The sequence below is a fragment of the Scyliorhinus torazame genome, chromosome 20 (genome assembly GCF_047496885.1).
Source record: "Scyliorhinus torazame isolate Kashiwa2021f chromosome 20, sScyTor2.1, whole genome shotgun sequence".
Lineage (NCBI taxonomy): Eukaryota > Metazoa > Chordata > Chondrichthyes > Carcharhiniformes > Scyliorhinidae > Scyliorhinus > Scyliorhinus torazame.
This window is the reverse complement of record NC_092726.1, coordinates 74,474,732-74,483,809: the sequence shown is the minus strand read 5'-3', so window position 1 is coordinate 74,483,809 and position 9,078 is coordinate 74,474,732.

Genomic DNA, 9,078 nt, shown 5'->3' with positions numbered 1-9,078 from the left:
CCCCCCCAAGTCACGTCTAATGGCATCATAATCGCCCTTCCCCCAGCTATAACTCTTGCCCTGAGGTGTATACTTCTCCCTTTCCTTCACTAACGTAAACGTCACCGAATTGTGGTCACTGTCCCCAAAGTGCTCTCCTACCTCCAAATCCAACACCTGGCCAGGTTCATTACCCAAAACCAAATCCAACGTGGCCTCGCCTCTTGTTGGCCTGTCAACATATTGTGTCAGGAAACCCTCCTGCACACATTACAAAAAACGACCCATCTAATGTACTCGAACTATATCTTTTCCAGTCAATATTTGGAAAGTTAAAGTCTCCCATAATAACTAACCTGTTACTTTCGCTCTTATCCAGGATCATCCTCGCCATCCTTTCCTCTACATCCCTAGAACTATTTGGTGGCCTATAGAAGACTCCCAACAGTGTGACTTCTCCTTTCATGTTTCTAACCTCAGACCATACTACCTCGGAAGATGAGTCCCCATCGAGCATCCTCTCCGGCACCGTAATACTGCTCTTGACTAGCAGCGCCACACCTCCCCCTCTTTTCCCTCCTTCTCTGAGCTTACTAAAACACCTAAACCCCGGAACCTGCAACATCCATTCCTGTCCCTGCTCTATCCATGTCTCCTAAATGGCCACAACATCGAAGCCCCAGGTACCAACCCATGCTGCCAGTTCCCTACCTTATTTCGTATACTCCTGGCATTGAAGTAGACACACTTCAAACCACCTACCTGAACACTGCCCCCTCCTGCGACGTCAAATCTGTGCTCCTGACCTATATGCACTCATTCTCCCTTACCCTAAAACTACAATGCAGGTTCCCATGCCCCTGCTGCATTAGTGTAACCCCCCCCCCCCCCACAAAGAGCACTAACAAATCTCCCCCCCCCCAAGGATATTTGTGCCCCTCAGGTTCAGATGTAGACCATGCTTTCTGTAGAGATCCCACCCTCCCCAGAAAGAGCCCCAGTTATCCACAAATCTGAATCACTCCCGCCTGCACCATCCCTGTAGCCACGTGTTTAATTGCTCTCTCTCCCTATTCCTCATCGCACTATCACGTGGCCCGGGCAACAACCCAGAGATAACAACTCTGTTTGTTCTAGTTCTGAGCTTCCGTCCTAGCTCCCTGAAAGACTGCCTGACATCCTTGTCCCCTTTCCTACCTATGTCGTTAGTGCCAATGTGGAACACGACTTGGGGCTGCTCCCCCTCCCCCCCTAAGGAGCCGGAAAACACGATCTGAGACATCACGTACCCTTGCACCTGGGAGGCAACATACCAAACGTGAGTCTTTCACGCTCCCACAAAATCTCCTATCTGTGCCCCTGACTATCGAGTCCCCAATTACTAATGCTCTGCTCCTCTCCCCCTTCCCTTCTGAGCAACAGGGACAGATTCCGTGCCAGAGGCCCGTACCCCATGGCTTACCCCTGGTAAACCCCCCCCCCCATAAGTATCCAAAGCGGTATACTTGTTTCTCAGGGGAACGACCGCAGGGGATCCCTGCACTGACTGCTTCTTCCCAGTCCCTCTTGCAGTTACCCATCTATCTCCAAACTTTGGTGTAACTAATTCCCTGAAGCTGCTATCTATGACCCCCTCTGCCTCCCGAATGATCCTAAGTTCTTCCAACTCCAGCTCCAGTTCCCTAACTCGGTCTTGGAGGAGCTGGAGATGGCAGCACTTCCTGCAGGTAAAATCAGCAGGGACACTAATGGCATCCCTCACCTCAAACATCCTGCAGGAGGAACATTGCACTCCCTTCCCTGCCATCCCTCTAACTTTCTACCAAGATCTGGCTAACAACTAAATTAAATTTAATAAAAATAAATAATAATAAAATATGGTACTTACCTCACACCAATGGAGTTTATTATTAGGTTAGAGGAGGAGGGCGGGTGGGAGACACTACACGTGTAGTGTCTCGGGTTTCCTCTACAACAGAATTTATTGGTGAGTGTCTTCCCAGAAGTCCGCGGTTCGAACTTCCTGTTCCCGCCTTAAACACTAATTTTTTTTTTTGAAACAACAAAGTAAACGGGACCAGGTAAGTGTTTACCGCTGAAATTGACTAGCCTGCTCCTGTGAAAGTCTCCCAGAAATAATTAACGCACCGCTCCCGCTGAAATCGACTGGCCTGCTCCTGCTCCTGCAAAGACAAGTGTTTTTAAAGGAGAAACTTACCTCCCAGAAATCACTTGCGCACTGCTCCTGCTGAAATTGACTAGCCTGCTCCGCTCCACTGAAATCAGTGTTCGCCCACTGAAGGATAGACAAGGGAATCTATGTGTGGAGCCAGAGGAAATGGGCGAGATACTAAACGAGTACTTTGCATCAGAATTCACCAAAGAGAAGGAATTGGTAGATGTGGAGTCTGGAGAAGGATGTGTAGATAGCCTGGGTCACATTGAGATCCAAAAAGACGAAGTGATGGGCGTCTTAAAAAATATTAAGGTAGATAAGTCACCAGGGCCTGATGGGATCTACCCCAGAATACTGAAGGATGCTGGAGAGGAAATTGCTGAGGCCTTGACAGAAATCTTTGGATCCTCACTGTCTTCAGGTGATGTCCCGGAGGACTGGAGAATAGCCAATGTTGTTCCTCTGTTTAAGAAGGGTAGCAAGGATAATCCCGGGAACTACAGGCCGGTGAGCCTCACTTCAGTGGTATGGAAATTACTGGAGAGAATTCTTCGAGACAGCATCTACTCCCATTTGGAAGCAAATGGACGTATTAGTGAGAGGCAGCATGGTTTTGTGAAGGTGAGGTCGTGTCTCACTAACTTGATAGAGTTTTTCGAGGAGATCACAAAGATGATTGATGCAGGTAGGGCAGTGGATGTTGTATGTATGGACTTCAGTAAGTCCTTTGACAAGGTCCCTCATGGTAGACTAGTACAAAAGGTGAAGTCACACGGGATCAGGGGTGAGCTGGCAAGGTGGATACAGAACTGGCTAGGTCATCGAAGGCAGTGAGTAGCAATGGAAGGATGCTTTTCTAATTGGAGGGCTGTGACCAGTGGTGTTCCGCAGGGATCATATGCAGCTATTCTATTTGTGAACCACTGATTGCCACTTCTGTTATCCTTTAATCCTGAGCCGATTTCTGACCTAATATCCACCCCATCATTAACCATGTCCACTGTCACCTCCAGAATATCGTCCTCTGGATCACAACAGCTGTCAATGTGATTTTCTGACTACCATTCCAAATCTCTGCTGAACTGCCTCTCAGTTACAAAGCTGGAGAATCAAATCTGACCTGAAACTCTGCTGTCCATATCCCAAACTCTGACCGAATCTAATTCACTCATCATCCTTGTCCTCACTGACCTCTAGTGCCGGCCGCTCTGGCAAATCATTAATTTTCTCACAGATCTGATTAAATTCCTCCATGACATTCTCCGTCCAATTGTCCAACGCTCTGGTCATTACCCAGAACTTTTTTGCTAGTTCAAGTATAAAAAGAGCCTGATAGCACGCAACCCCTCAAATTCCCCGTTCCTAATCTCCAACCCATATCAGTCTCAAAGAACAAAGAACAAAGAACAAAGAAATGTACAGCACAGGAACAGGCCCTTCGGCCCTCCAAGCCCGTGCCGACCATACTGCCCGACTAAACTACAATCTTCTACACTTCCTGGGTCCGTATCCTTCTATTCCCATCCTATTCATATATTTGTCAAGATGCCCCTTAAATGTCCCTATCGTCCCTGCCTCCACTACCTCCTCCGGTAGTGAGTTCCAGGCACCCACTACCCTCTGCGTAAAAAACTTGCCTCGTACATCTACTCTAAACTTTGCCCCTCTCACCTTAAACCTATGCCCCCTAGTAATTGACCCCTCTACCCTGGGGAAAAGCCTCTGACTATCCACTCTGTCTATGCCCCTCATAATTTTGTATACCTCTATCAGGTCGCCCCTCAACCTCCTTCGTTCCAGTGAGAACAAACCGAGTTTATTCAATCGCTCCTCATAGCTTATGCCCTCCATACCAGGCAACATTCTGGTAAATCTCTTCTGCACCCTCTCTAAAGCCTCCACATCCTTCTGGTAGTGTGGCGACCAGAATTGAACACTATACTCCAAGTGTGGCCTAACTAAGGTTCTATACAGCTGCAACATGACTTGCCAATTCTTATACTCAATGCCCCGGCCAATGAAGGCAAGCATGCCGTATGCCTTCTTGACTACCTTCTCCACCTGTGTAGCCCCTTTCAGTGATCTGTGGACCTGTACTCCTAGATCTCTTTGACTTTCAATACTCTTGAGGGTTCTACCATTCACTGTATATTCCCTACCTGCATTAGCCCTTCCAAAATGCAGTACCTCACATTTGTCCAGGTTAAACTCCATCTGCCATCTCTCCGCCCAAGTCTCCAGACAATCTAAATCCTGCTGTATCCTCAGACAGTCTCTGACACTAGCTTTCACTGACACAGCCCCTGTTGTCCCTGTTCTGTGAAAATCTCGAGCAATAAACCTGGAGTGAATTTCTCCAGCGGAGTGTCTGTCATCTATCAGGCAGCTTTCTCACAAGCCCAGCAGCAGAGCTGGTAACAAACAGCACTGATTCCTCCCTTTCCTGTGAACAACAGTAGCAATGGCTAGAGAGAGATCCTGATGCTTGGACAACTCAGGTTCACCAGATTATTTACCCAGGCCTGTAACCTGGAGAGAAGATCCAGCTTTGTGTTTCCCGATGGCACAACACAGGAAGAAGCAGATATCGGTTATAAACTCTCACTCGTTTGGCACAGCGCTCGAACACCAGGGGTTGATGTCGACAGTGGATGAAAGCATCAGGTTTCAGTGAATAGCCACCGTCCATAGTCGCCAGTCCGTTAACTGCTGTCTCACCACGGCCCCCTGTTTCCAATTGATCATTGAAGCTCAGCTTCAATGGGATTCTCTCTTAACAGGCAGGTTGTTCAGCTGTACACCAGGCAACGCACACTTCGCAAAGACAATCAGCAGTGTTTCACATCACACGCTAGATCATAAAGACCCTGTGTCCTGGCCTGACCAATAACCTCATGCACGTTGATGATATACACAAGACAGCTCTGATCGAAAATGAATTTACGCGGCTCAGTGTGGACATTACAGAACTGTAAGAAACTGGACCCGCTCAATATGGATCCTGTATAGAGAAACACAACACATTCTTGCGACAGGAAAATCCAAGAGGAAACAAATGAGAATGGAGCCGGTCTCACAGAAAAAAAGCACACTTTAATCGTGATGACTCAACTCCAAGAAGAAAGCTCATCCTCGGGTCAACACTGATCATCCAATGAGTCCAAAAGGAGTCAGGAGTTCCTCAACATCCTGGATCATGCTAGTTCATCCAAGATCATAGAGTGGTGTGAAAGTGGGACTATCTACACAACATCATCTATAACTCTGCAGTCGCTGAGTCCTGGAAATAGATCAGAGGAATGCTGATTGGTTTAAGGATTATAGAACTGAAATTGAGCTAGTTACTCTCACCAGGAGGAGAGCTCCCATTAACTAAAAGTACATACCTGACAAAATAGAGATGTTCTCAGTTTTGCCAGATCTCATCAGATTGCTCAGCAATGTACCAATCAATACTGGTTAAAACTCTGCAACAGCATGCTGCTGAATCCGAGGCTGTCAGGGGGATGGATGAAGGAACCAAGAATGCATTGGGTCAAACAGTAACTAATCAGCCCCATTGAAGAGATAGACATAGATGATCATCATTGAACGGAGCAACCAGCTGGATTGGTGAGTGGAGGACGACCTCAAACATGGAGAGCGTTGTCACTGAGACCCACCCAGCTCCATTCTAGACTTTAACGTAGGAGCTGGACAGTGAGACCACCATGATTAAGATGAGTCATCTGACCATGGAATACCCAGGGAGTATGCAATTCTTTCTGAAATCAATAACAGTGGAAATCCAGCATCATTGAGGAATCTCTGTTGGGAGGAAAGATCGGTGATATATCCGTGCACAAAAACATAGGAGATGGCACTCACTGGACAATTAATCAAAACATCTGATGGTCAGCATAGACATGTTGGGCCGAAGGGCCTGTTTCTGTGATGTGTGACACTATATCTCTCTCTGTGGCTCTTTGTCCTTGTTTGGTATTCTGGGAAAGGTCTTTGCTCGTGACGAGCTTGCCGAACCTGGCATCACACATCTGCCCTAAGTCTCAATGTGTACTCTGGAAGAAGCTCCACAGAATGAACAACATCTTCCTGTTCCGCAATAACAGACTGGAGGATATGAATGGTTACTGATGTTTCCGTGTAAGAAACCCCAAAGGTTCAACACCATCCTGTTGTTCCGCAGTAACAGCTTCAAGGGGCTGAATGTTCTTCACCTTTTCATGACGAGGATGTTCTTTGTTGATACTTGTGAGGTCTCAATTTTAATGTCCACTTAACAGCCCCGAAATTGTCCAGATTCTCTTGTATACGGACACGGACTGCTTCAGTATCTGCGTCACAAACGGTACCGAACATTGTGCAGTCATCAGTGAACATCAACCCTTCTGTCCTTAGATATAAGGAAGATCATTTATGAAGAAACGGAAGATGGCTGCGCCGAGGATACCTCCTGAGGAACACATGGAGTTATGTCCTGGAGCTGAGATTATTAACCTCCAAGAGTCATAACCATCCTCCCTTCTAACAGGTATGACTCCAACCAGCAGAGGGTTTTCCTCATTCCCATTGATTCCAGTTTTGCTCGGGCTTCTTCATTCCACACTCGATCAAATGCTGCTATGATGTCACCTCCCTTCTACTTCATGTTCTGCGTGTTTGAACAAAGGCTGTGACGAGGTCAGTGGCCCTGGCACAACTGAAACTGAGCGTCTGTGAGCCGGTTACTGCTCAGTAAGTGCCGCTTCATTGCACAGCTGTTGAGCCGTTCCATCATATCGCTAATGATCGGCAGCAGACAGATGGGGCGGTAATTAACCAGTTGGGTCTGTGTGTGCGGCCGTTTCTGTTTGTATGTTTTTTTGATAACAGGTGTGTTTTGGTATGGGTGTTAATATGTATGTGTGAGTGTATGTGGTTGCACTTGTGAGTTTGCGTATGTGGGTGTGTGTGTGCAGCGGGGGGGGGGGGGTGTCGTGTGTGAATGTGTGTGGGTGGCTGTGAGCGTGTCCTGTGCATTTTTCTGTGTGTTTGTGCGTAAGTATGGCTGCTTGTCTCGTTCTCGGTTTGAGCATGTGGTGTGTGGGTGAGTAAGCGTGTGGGTGGGTGCGGTGTGTATGTGGGTATCTGTGGGAGCATATATGTATGTCTGACTGTTTGTTTGTCTGTGCCTGAATTTATGGGTGTGTATGTGAATGATTTAGTGTTCGGTATGGGTGAGCGTGTGTGACTGCGTATGTTTCTGTGTGGTTCTGTATGTCTGTGAGTGTTTGGGTGTGGGCGTATGTGTGTCTGTGTTCATACCTAGGTGTGTTGGTAAGTGTGCATGTGCAAATATGTGGAAATGTACATGTGTGTATATGGGTGGATGTGTCTTGTGTGCATGAGAGGTTAAGTGCGTGACTGGGTGTGTGTGGGTATTTGTGAATACATTCAGGGTGTGGGCATGTAAGTGTTGTTATGGGCCAGGGTTTAGAGAACCCCAAAGTGTATCATGCAGTCCACCTGACCCATAACTTTGAATGGATTGTGGTTATGGCGAGCACACAGGCCCACTTTGCAGGGGTGATGCAACAGAAATCTACAGTACTTTTAAATTAAAACACTGTTTATTTATGAAACCAGGTAACACTTTATAAATCCACAGTCAACATCATAACAACTATCAACACAGAAAATCCATCCTCCAAATCCTCCTCATCTAAACAAAACAAAAGACTGTGTGGGGAGTTGGTGAGGTAAGCTGTCCTTTCCCTTTCCTCTCTCCACCCTCCCACAACCTCGAAGCTGCGGGAAGTGTGAAAATCAGGTAAGCTTTTTTTTCTCTCTCTGCAATTGTCAAGTGGATAAATGGAAGGGATGGCAGAGAGGGCAGTGCAATGTTCCTCCTGCAGGATGGTCGCAGTGAGGGACACCGTCAGAGGCCCTGATGAGTTCACCTGCGGGAATTGCACCCATTTGCAGCTCCCCAAAGACTGGAGAACTCGGAACTGGAGCTGGAGCTGAATGAAATGAGGATCATTAGGGAGGCAGAGTCCGTTACAAATAGATGCTACTCCTAAGAATGAAGGTAGCTGGCTGACGTTTAAAAGAAGGGGAAAGAAGCAGTCAGTGCAGGGATCCCCTGCGGTTGTTCCCCTCAGGTATAGCATTTTGGATACTATTGCGGGGGGCACCAGAGGTAAGCCATGGTGACCAGGTCTAGCACTGTGTCTGTCCCTGTGGCTCCGAAGGGAAGAGGGAGAACAGGAGAGCATTAGTTATTGGAGACTCTTTAGTTACAGCGACAGATAGGCGGTTCTGTGCCAACGATAGAGGCTCACGGTTGGTGTGTTGCCTCCCGGGTGCGAAGTTCCGTGACGTCTCCGATCGTGTTTTCAGGATCCTTAAGGGGGAGGGGGATCAGCCACAAGTCGTGGTACACATCGGTACCAACGACACAGGTAGGAAAAGGGTCGGGGATGTAAAACAGTAATTCAGGGAGCTCGGGTGGAAGCTGAGAGCCAGGACAGACCATGTTGTCATCTCTGGTTTGCTGCCAGTGCCACGTGCTAGCGAGGTGAGGAGTAGGGAGTGAGTACAGTTAAACACATGACTGCAGGGGTGGTAAAGGAGGGAGGGTTTGAGTCCTGCAACGTCCATTAACCTGATGACCTTCCATGAGTCGATATCATGCTGCACTAGAGTCGAACCATGCTCCAATGTCAAGGCCTGGAGTTGGGTCTGCAGATATCTGGAGAAGAGCGTAGGTGAGTTGACGAACCCCTGTGGCAGTCGGGTCCAGGTATACTACTGTCCATTGTAAGTGAAGGCAAACAAATATTGACTTTCAGATGCGAGAGGGAGGGCAAAGAAGGCGTGCTGAAGGTCAATTCATAGGGCTAGAACATAGGTGGCCATTTCTTCAGTCATATGGTGAAACT